This window comes from Corvus brachyrhynchos, unplaced genomic scaffold (assembly GCF_000691975.1).
Source record: "Corvus brachyrhynchos isolate BGI_N302 unplaced genomic scaffold, ASM69197v1 scaffold1016, whole genome shotgun sequence".
Classification (NCBI taxonomy): domain Eukaryota; kingdom Metazoa; phylum Chordata; class Aves; order Passeriformes; family Corvidae; genus Corvus; species Corvus brachyrhynchos.
The window spans coordinates 1-9471 of NW_008238385.1; the positions used below are offsets into that span (position 1 = coordinate 1).

The 9471-nt window shown below is 40.0% G+C and overlaps 1 long non-coding RNA gene across 2 annotated transcripts; it reads left to right on the forward strand.

The window, feature by feature from the left end:
* Positions 1 to 18: 18 nt before the first annotated feature.
* On the forward strand, positions 19 to 9354 carry LOC108447179. Of its 2 annotated transcripts, XR_001862589.1 has the most exons (5): positions 19 to 396; positions 1586 to 1662; positions 6116 to 6183; positions 6547 to 6664; positions 9345 to 9354. It is a non-coding gene; the product is annotated as an uncharacterized LOC108447179 (long non-coding RNA). The 2 variants fall into 2 exon arrangements; XR_001862588.1 differs by lacking the exon at positions 19 to 396 and having other exon boundaries at positions 432 to 1662.
* Positions 9355 to 9471: the final 117 nt, after the last annotated feature.

Here is a 9471-nt window from a genome sequence, read left to right on the forward strand (position 1 = left end):
CAATGGGAGTGTCAGTCCTGTGTTGCTGCTGCCGGTGTGTGTGGGCTGAGGTGGGGGGACACTAGCAGTGTTTGAGCTATATCTTATTGCTAGTGCAGTCTCTGGGGGGGAGGCCCTGAAAGGAATATGGTTTAAAACAGAAAACTTAAATATTTGCTTCCTTTAGGTTACCTCTTCACATCGTGCCTCTTGCTGCCTCTTCCTCTTACTGTACGTCCCAGTTTCTCTGCCTCTACCCTGTTTCCAGACTGTTCTTGCACCCTTCAGTGCATCTGCGTGACTGTGCTGCTGCTCTTCTTCCACCAGCTGCTTTCTTGGGTCACCTCTTATATTTACCTTCCTCCTTGTGGGTCTTCACTTGTCATCTCCCCCCTCTGCTGCTGTTTCTGGGCACCAGTGAGTCTATTTTGGATGAAAATCCTTTAAGAAAGGGCTGTGTGCAAACACCCATGCTGCTTGTTTGTACATTTTGGTGGCCACACGCAGCTTGAGGTGAGCAGTTCCCACCCCAGGGTGCCTGGGGGCCAGCAGCCTGGTGCTGCCTGAGGCACTGTGGTCAGGCACAGTGGGGATGCTCAGGCAGCTGCTTGAAGGGCTACATGGGCTAATGGTCAGCTACTGTAGGCAAGTTCACTGCAGGCAACCTCACTGCAGGTGCCCATAACCGGGAAAGGGCACTCGTGACTGCCATCAGAAATGCCAGAGAGATGGGAAGGCCTCCTGCCTTTTCCAGATCAGGCTTTTTTTTTCCAGTTGAGACCTTGAGCCTTCTGTTCAGCTGGCTGATTTCCACCCTGCCATCCCTCCTCTGAAAGATTATGTTTCTGTTGCAGAGGATGGTCATGGCCAAAAGCTTTCCCAATTTCCCCTCACAAAGCTGTTTTGAGCAAGTGATGAAGAGGGCACTGTGCTCCTGACTTACTCAGTCTGGTCCTATTGACCATAGGACAGTGCAGCCCTGAGTGACCAGCCTGGGCTGGAAGCATGCTGCCAACTCTCACGGTTAACTAAGTCTTTTTATTATATTTTTGTGGAGAAACAGTGTTTAGTGACTGGGACCAAGGCCAGGAACAAATTAGTGGTAGAACCAGAACTGGAACTTATGATGTGACTTCTTGGCTAAATTGCTTAATATTCCTCTCTCTCAATATCTTTCTTTGTAAATGATGTATTCACAAAGTTAGGGGTGCTGGCAATTAAAATTATGCATTTGCAAACCATACTTGATAGGTTTGGTTTGTAATGAGGCTTTGCAAATTGTAACTGCATTCCAGGTTTTGGGTGTCTGTAGAGGACAAGCACTACTGGCTGAGCTTATGCCAAAGGACATTTTCTAAAAATCTTGTTGAAATGCTGTCTGCTTATCTTCCTGTTTTCCCCTCTTATTAAATAGCTTTTATGCTTTATTAAGCTCCTCTTTATGAAAACTACTGATAAAGTTAAAATAGCATCAGAAGAGACGTGACTCATAGCTGTATAGAAGTACCAGCTGAAATTCTGTCAGTTTAAGGTACGGTTCTGCAGAGTAAATGTTTCTGCTCTGTAATAAGTCTTCTTATTTAACTGTGTGCTCTTTGGTTTTTAGATCTTTTATCCAGAGACTACGGATGTCTATGATAGGAAAAACATCCCTCGGATGATATACTGCATTCACGCTCTAAGGTAACTGCTGACAGGAATAAAAGTTATAGTACCTGCCAAAGGTAGGAGTGTAAGTCTTGAAATGGCTTTAGGGCAGCCAGTATATCAAAATCTGTCAGAATTTAGAAGTTCATTAATTTTAAGTTGGAGACAAAAGTTGAACTTTTTCAGGGCATTGGCCTAGTAATTTTCAAAATAGAAACTAAGGGCTACTGAATTCAGCACACACATCCCTCTCTCGATAGTACACCCACTTGCAAAGTGAGCATACAATTTCAAAATGCATACTTCAACAGAAATCAAGCAAATTAACAGAAACTTAGCAAAACATTAGTGCAACCATGGAGCAGACATGCTGATCAGAGTGAAAATAATGATGAACTGACATATTTCTGTCCCAAAACTGAAGCAATTACTTTATTCTGTGGTAATTTATGTAAAAATGAAACATTTTCAAAGATTTCAAAATTCTGAGCAACTTGACTTCTAATGTAAAGTAAGAGCCTTTCACTACACCACTGAAAGTAGAGATTAAAATTTTTTCATGTTCTGCCTTAAGGTTTTCTTCATGTTTAGCACAAAAACATCTGCCCTGTGCTGTCCCTGGTGTGAGAGACAGTGGTATTGGCAGACAGCTCCGCTCTCCTGTGGCTCTTCTAGTTCATTTCCTGCACACAGAGACCTTTCCCTTTCAATATTTTTTGGCACTAATCTTTCAGAGAACATAATTAACATACACCCCAAACTCTCTTCTGTTTTTAATGGTGTTCAAAGGTACATCAGCTGCTCCAGGGCTAACAGACAGAAACTCTTCAATACGTGCTTTATTGAAACTTTTTTAGGGCTAATCCTTGAAATTGTGACCACTCTTGCACTCTGGGATGTGCAGTCACTCCCAATAAACAGGACTTACCACTAAAGTTCACTGTATTTGCTTTATATGCCAGATGTTCAGTTGACAGTTCAGTATATTTTTGCCATCTTTGATGAGAGTTGCCCCTTGAAATTATTACACTTGGTGTAATGTTACCTGGGAAGTGACTCCAGGACTATTTGAGGGTGGCTCTCGCCTGTAAAGAGGATCCATGGGGCTATAACCCTAACCAGGTCAGGCTGACTCAGTGGGTTGTGTGCCCCCCAGCTGTGTTATGGGCCAGCTCAAACATTTTGCAGAAGGTGGAAGAACACATTTAATTTTTCTAGTATTTGCCCCTCATGTACATAGGACATATTAACTGTGAATTTGAATGCTACATAAACAACAATCCCATCAAATGCCTTCATAATATCTGCCTTATGATTGCAATGGCAATAACTCTCATCCTGAACTGAAGTTTACAATGGATTGAGCTATAGTAGAAATTTTCCTTTCTCCATTGACATGCCCCAGGATTTATGCCATTACCAGAATTAGTCTGTGTTGTCTCAGTTTTTGCTTCCAAGTTTGTCCTGTTTAAATTACTTTTTCTTGATGCATATCAGCACAAAGCTCTAACTACTTCTGTACTTAGTATGGTGGGGTTTTTTTAGTTCTATTATTTTAGAGATGAACTTTATATCATACGTGTCATGCCACACTGAAAGGGACTAGGCCTGGAATGCTTTTATTTATGATGCTTTCCCATGAGGTTGTAGGCTCCTGTTGCCTGCATCCTGTGCAGGATGTAAGAATAGAAGAAAAAATGACTGAGCTTTATTTACTTCTATACCTTTTCCTAAAATGCTTGCCATAAGTCCTTCACTGGAGTTTTTCAAATCAAACTCCAATCTCAGTACTGAATGGCACTCAGGCTACATTGAAAACTGTCTGGCAAAGAATAGAATTAAGGACAGGTCACTTTGCTTGGCCAGCCGTGTTCCCAGGTGGGTTGGCACCAGAAGAATGCTGAGCTGTATCTGAAACATATATTTGACATCTGAAAATAGTAACATTTTTCAGGGAAAGTAATTGGCTGTTTATTATTTTGCTGATCTGCTGCTGCTAGGAGGCCTGAGGATAGATGGTTACTCTAAGCATGATTATTTAAATACAGTTTTAGGTTATGTCCTGATTCAAGTCTGAGGTTAAGACCATTGTACTTAAATCATTTGGAATGACTTGTGCTGTCAAATACAACACAGCTCTGGCCAGGAAGGAGTGACTTAGCAAACTATTTCTTATTATATTCGTGTTGAATGTAATTACCTCTTGCTTTTCTCTTACTGAAACATCAATACTTAAAGTATTGACTGGGACCAAGGCCAGGAACAAATTAGTGGTAGAACCAGAATTGGAGCTTCTGGTTCCAACTTGAAAAATACAAAGGCATAGGTTTCATTTCTTGCACCGTTTTTCTTGTGAAAGCAGACTTGGATTTGTTCCTGCACTAAGTGAGGTTAAAAACAGCTTCATTTAAAGTAAGATGTTAACAGTGATTCTTCTTCATAAATAGCAGTGCTTGGAGATATTTTTTCCCTGAAGAATTTAGTTTTCAAATTTTGATCAGTGATCTTGCAAGAAGATCACTGCTACATTCTAGACAAACTATCCCTCTAGAAGCTGGACAGCTTCAAAACATTGTTTTCCTAGGAAGCAGCAGAATAACAAGCATGCCTTGAAAGAAAAAAACATGCTATTTTCAGATCTGTTTTTCACAGCATGTTATACATGAGCTAAGCATAAAACAAGTCCTGGGAACATCTGCCTGATATGAAATGCAGTTCTGTATGGGTGATGCTTTGTATTGAAAGGAGTTTCACCTAGGAACTGCTCTTTCTCCTTTGTTTTTCCTTTGTTCCTGATGCCTCCATATTCAGTTTTCTTAACCATGAGGCCCCTGCTTTTGACTTTGTGTGTTTTCTGAGGTTCAAGTTACACAATAAAAGCATTAAGCAAGCTGTTTCAAGTGAAATTATATGTTAACTCAGAGTAGAAGTGTCTTTGTGTTCCCTGCAAGACTAGAAGAACATTTTCAGCACCATCTGGTGGTTAATAAGTTTATCCAAACAAAGGAGCATAGGAAATATCACACATGGTTCAACATCCTTCTGGAAGTGCTGAACAGCAAAAAAAATACTATTTAATGTTCATAGCACTCTTTCTTCTTGTATCTTTTTATTGTGATGACCCAAAAAAGAGTCAGCATAGTGATGCTGCTGATTTCCATAGCTTGTTTGTATGACACCCAGCATTTCAGACAGGATTTTGTCCCTGTCTCAAACTTGGAGCAAAATCTCTTTCTACCCAGAAAAGGCTGGAAGGCAGACCAGGGTAACAGAGGAACCTGGTTCATTACTATAGTCTTGTAAAGTCTATGTGCTATTTTTCCCCTGAAGTAGCTAATTTGCATTTTGGACAGATTTGAAAGCTAAGAATGGCATCAGCAATGATTTTGAGAGGCTGCAAAGGAGTGTTGATCTACCTGATATCGTTTGTTGTTTTCATCCAGATGGGGACAGGACAGAGGATTAGCTGTGGCAGCGTGGAAGATAAATGCTGATTCCACATGCTCCTAAATAAATACAACAGCTACAAATACGTGCTTTGAAATCTCATCCTATTATTTGCTATTAGCAAAAAACCTCTACAACAAAACACAAAAGGGAAATATGCCTCTCTGGAAACAAAAGCCCTAAACCCCAAAGCACAATTGCAATGAATGATGTTGGGGTGAAGTAAGTTTGAAAAGAGGTGGAAAACAATCCTTTTGGAGGAATGTGTTGTTTAAGTATTGATTTTAAAGTCTATCTGTTTTGATTCTTTCTTGCTTAACTTGTTTATGGAATTTCACTGCTAAATTATAGAAACATCAGTCTTTTGTAGATAAACACATGCCTTGTGTTTGGAAGCTACTGAGAAAATATATATGTATTCAGCTGTTTTCTTTCAGATAGCACCCCAGAGCTCTAGGAATGGGTGAAGATATTTTTCATGCTATATTGAAATTAAAATATTAGCTCTTGGAGAGTACATTGAATCAACTTTCTTTGTTTTCCAAGAACAAAATAGCTAATGACACAAATAATTTTGAGATGGTGTTGGATGGACTTACAGGGTCTTGTTCCTCTACACTTAGTAAGAAGGGTTTCAGTGATTTATGTGTCTTCAGCTAGTAATTACAGGGATGTAATTAATGCAAGTCAAAACAGAACATAGATCTAAAGATATAAGCTGTGCTAAAATGCTTTCAGTTCTCAATTTTACCCCAATACTAGCTTTTGCATTTCTTTACCTATCTTTCACTAAGGTTTTCTACTTGTTTATAAATCCCCTGTGACCTGAGATACACTGACAGTGACTCTCTTAGAGATGCTTCTTTTTCCATAAGACTTAAAAATACAGAACAAAGAAAATTTTAGTGTCAATTTTTTCTGTACTGGCTCATGTAAGTCAAGGGTTAAAGGACAAAGCTTCATAAAAGTGCTTTTCTCTTGTACAGAAAGCAAACCACTGAATCACATACGGAACTTTAAAGCCTAATTTTCTCCTTTGCAGTTTATATCTCTTCAAACTAGGATTAGCTCCACAGATCCAGGACCTCTTGGGAAAAGTAGACTTCACAGGTAAAAAAAAATGCTCATATAATCATATGTTAGATAGGTTTTTTTACCCTGTAAATCTGCTAACATTGTGCATATATTCTATTATGGCTCTCTCCTCTGAAAACATTGTTACAAACACTGTTACAAATTAAACAGGTGGGAGGCTGCTATTTTTAATGATTGTCAGTCTCCAAGGGACAGGAGGGAGCGAGTTTGCATGGAATACTTGTCATATCTTAGAGTCTTTCAAAATGGGGAGGAAAACTGCTCAGAAGCCCTGGCCACAAGCACTTTCAGAAATGTTTTTGTAGGTCTGGTTGTTCATAGTGAAATTGTCATGCTTTTGTTCTGATAATGTTTCCTTTTATTTTTTTGTCTGAACAGAGGAAGAAATCAGCAACATGCGAAAGGAGCTAGAGAAATATGGTATACAGATGCCATCTTTTAGCAAAATTGGTGGGATTCTGGCCAGTGAATTATCAGTGGACGAAGCTGCTTGTAAGTGTGACTCTCGTTGTGTTCTCTACCAAGTGCTTTGACAGGATGCTAACAAAATATTTTCTGTGTTCTAATTCACTTTGTTTGCCACCTCTTAATAACTAGAAAGAAAAGCAAGCAAGTTTTCGCTATCACATTGCTTCATTGTTAGAAGGCCTCTTCAAAATTTGCAGTCTGAGTTTTTAGTATCCCCATTGAACAATAGGAAGTGCTACCAGAAGCAAAGATTACTTACAATATTTTGAATGGGTTTAATGTTTTGGTAGCTAGTGCTCCTCTAGAATAATGAATTGGGCTCTGTGCATGCCTCTGCACCATGTGGGTACAATGTAGATGGCCATGGGAACATGGATGTGTATTTTCTGTGTCTCCTCTTTTTATTTTTTGCCTTTTGCAGTTTTCCTAAAACACCTAAACAGGTTGATGTGTGGACAAGTCATTGCTCCAGACAGACAACTCTCTCACATATGGTGTTGTATATGTGGAACTTGCCTCCATGGGTAGCTTTCAATCTGTCTGACCACTGGCGTGTGACCCACAGCATGGTAGAACCCTGCTGGGGGATAGGTCCTGCTGGACAGTTATGGTTCTTTTGAGCCTGTCTTGAACAGCTTCCATTCAAAAACAGAATTAAATGCTTTTTCTGCTGTCCATGCCTATTCATCTATAAGTCTGGTTGTTTTTCTCTATATCACTATTTTTTTTTTAAGAAATGAAGTGATATATTACAAAAAAATTGCTTGCATTTAAATGATGTGAAATCAAGTGTGCCCACTTAAATCAACACTTGAGCTCCAGTAATTTTGTTCAAGATCCCATTCTTTTCAGCAGGGTAAACTGAAGAACAGAAGGGCTGGCTTTAGAATGTTCCATTGCTGCTTCATTCAATCTTGCAAAGTGGCAAGCTGATTCATTATGGTATTTAGTGTGCTGAAAGTTTCAGAGCCCACAACACACTGATGTTGATTCACATTATCTGTATTGTATATTTTGAAGCCTGCTTAATATGTGCATGCTTCACCAAAGCTAGCTCTTAAAATGCTGCCTTTTGAAGTGGCAGGAGTTTTTTAGCAGATTTTTAGATATTTAGTGACTATGAAGCATTTTTTCAGGGAGCTTCCTCTGCCGAAGATGAAAGGGCTGAAACATCCTTCACTTCCTTTAACTCCTGAAGTGTTTTCAGTCTTAGAAAAGCAGGGTTTCCTTATGCTGGTTCTGTCCCTTGCTCTGCCCCACAACAGGAAACATCTGCTATAGGAACCCTCACACACTAGGGAGGTTGGATAATGGAGATCCTACCAGAGGAAGGGGTCTACCATCCTTCTTAAGTGGAGTATGCAAAAGGAGATATGAAGGTGAAACAACTGCTGATGACTCCTACTCAGCTCCAGCAATTGTATAAATCAGCATGGAAAGAATAAGCTTAAGTGCTTTTACAGAGAGCTCATTCTTCAAGGAAACCTCTCTCTTTTTCTGTGCCTCCAGCCTGCTCTTCCAAGTCCAATCAGGCTGTTTCTCTTGGTAGGTGGGTTGACATCTACCAATATCCGTTCGATTCTCTCCTATCTTGAACCTATCCTTTGTCTGCTTTTTGCTAGCTTCACTTAGGTTAGTGAAGCTTCTTACACAACTGTGGAAGAGATAATATCCTTCCTGTGTGTTCTGTGAGGATGTTTGGAGCATGTATGTGCCTAAGGACAGTTTTCTTAGTCCCTTGGTGTGGATATGGATGTACACAGAACCACAGAATGTCTCAAGCTGGAAGGGACCCATATGGACAGTTGAGTCCAAGTTCCTAATCCTCACAGGATTACCCAAATCTAAACCATAGAGCTAGGAGCATTGTCCAGATGCTCCTTAAACTCTCTCAGGTTTGATGCGGTGACCATTTTCATGGGAAGCCTGTTCCAGTGACTTACCACCCTCTCAATGAAAAACCTTTTCCGAATGTTCAATGTGAACTTTGTCTTTTCACAAAGTTTAGTGACAAACAAACCCCTGAAAATCCTCCACTATGCTAGCTGTTTGAACTACCCTGCTGATATTGTGCTGAGCTGAGCTCGAGTGAAACAATTTTAGAACAACTTGCTGGCATGAACTTAGTGCTAAGCAATGGATTATCCACCAACAGCTATGCAAGTCCCAGTAGCTGCCATCTCTGAGGATGTATAGCTTCACTTCATCCTTCATTTGCCCCATTGAGTTTTCAGTCACATGTTCTTTTGTCTGACTTCCCTAAATTTGTACACTCCTTTGTTTTTCTAGAACCATAAATCTGAAGCATCTTTGCTTTCTTTCATAAACTTGAGCGAAACTGAAGTCTTTCAGACTCTGATATTTAGACCTTCAGTTAAACTTAACCTAAATAACAGCTTTTTACTGCATGCTTTTCTCCACTTTGTCAGAACCATGCAGGGCCATGTAGAGAAAGGGTATTGATAGACTAAGGAAAGATGGTCATTGTGTTTTGCCTTCACACATCTCCTTGGTGGCATGAAAGTAAATCCTAGGCAAGCTGCTGTGATGATAAATGGGGAGCTGCAATGTTCCTCCTTTGGGATATGCTCTAGATACATATTTATCAGGAATTACATTTTATATAGCAAAGCCTGTAAAATATTTAAGATTAATGTGCCACCAGACAGCCATTGGGGTCTCTTTGTGGCATGAAGGTACAGATAAAGTGCAGCTCTAGTGTAAGTTCTTCACTTGCACTAGAGTGATCTTAGGACCAAATGTGTGCAGGGAGTAACTGGGAGGCGTGTGTGAGCCACTACTCTAAACTTAATTCAGCTGTAATTGGTTTTGAAT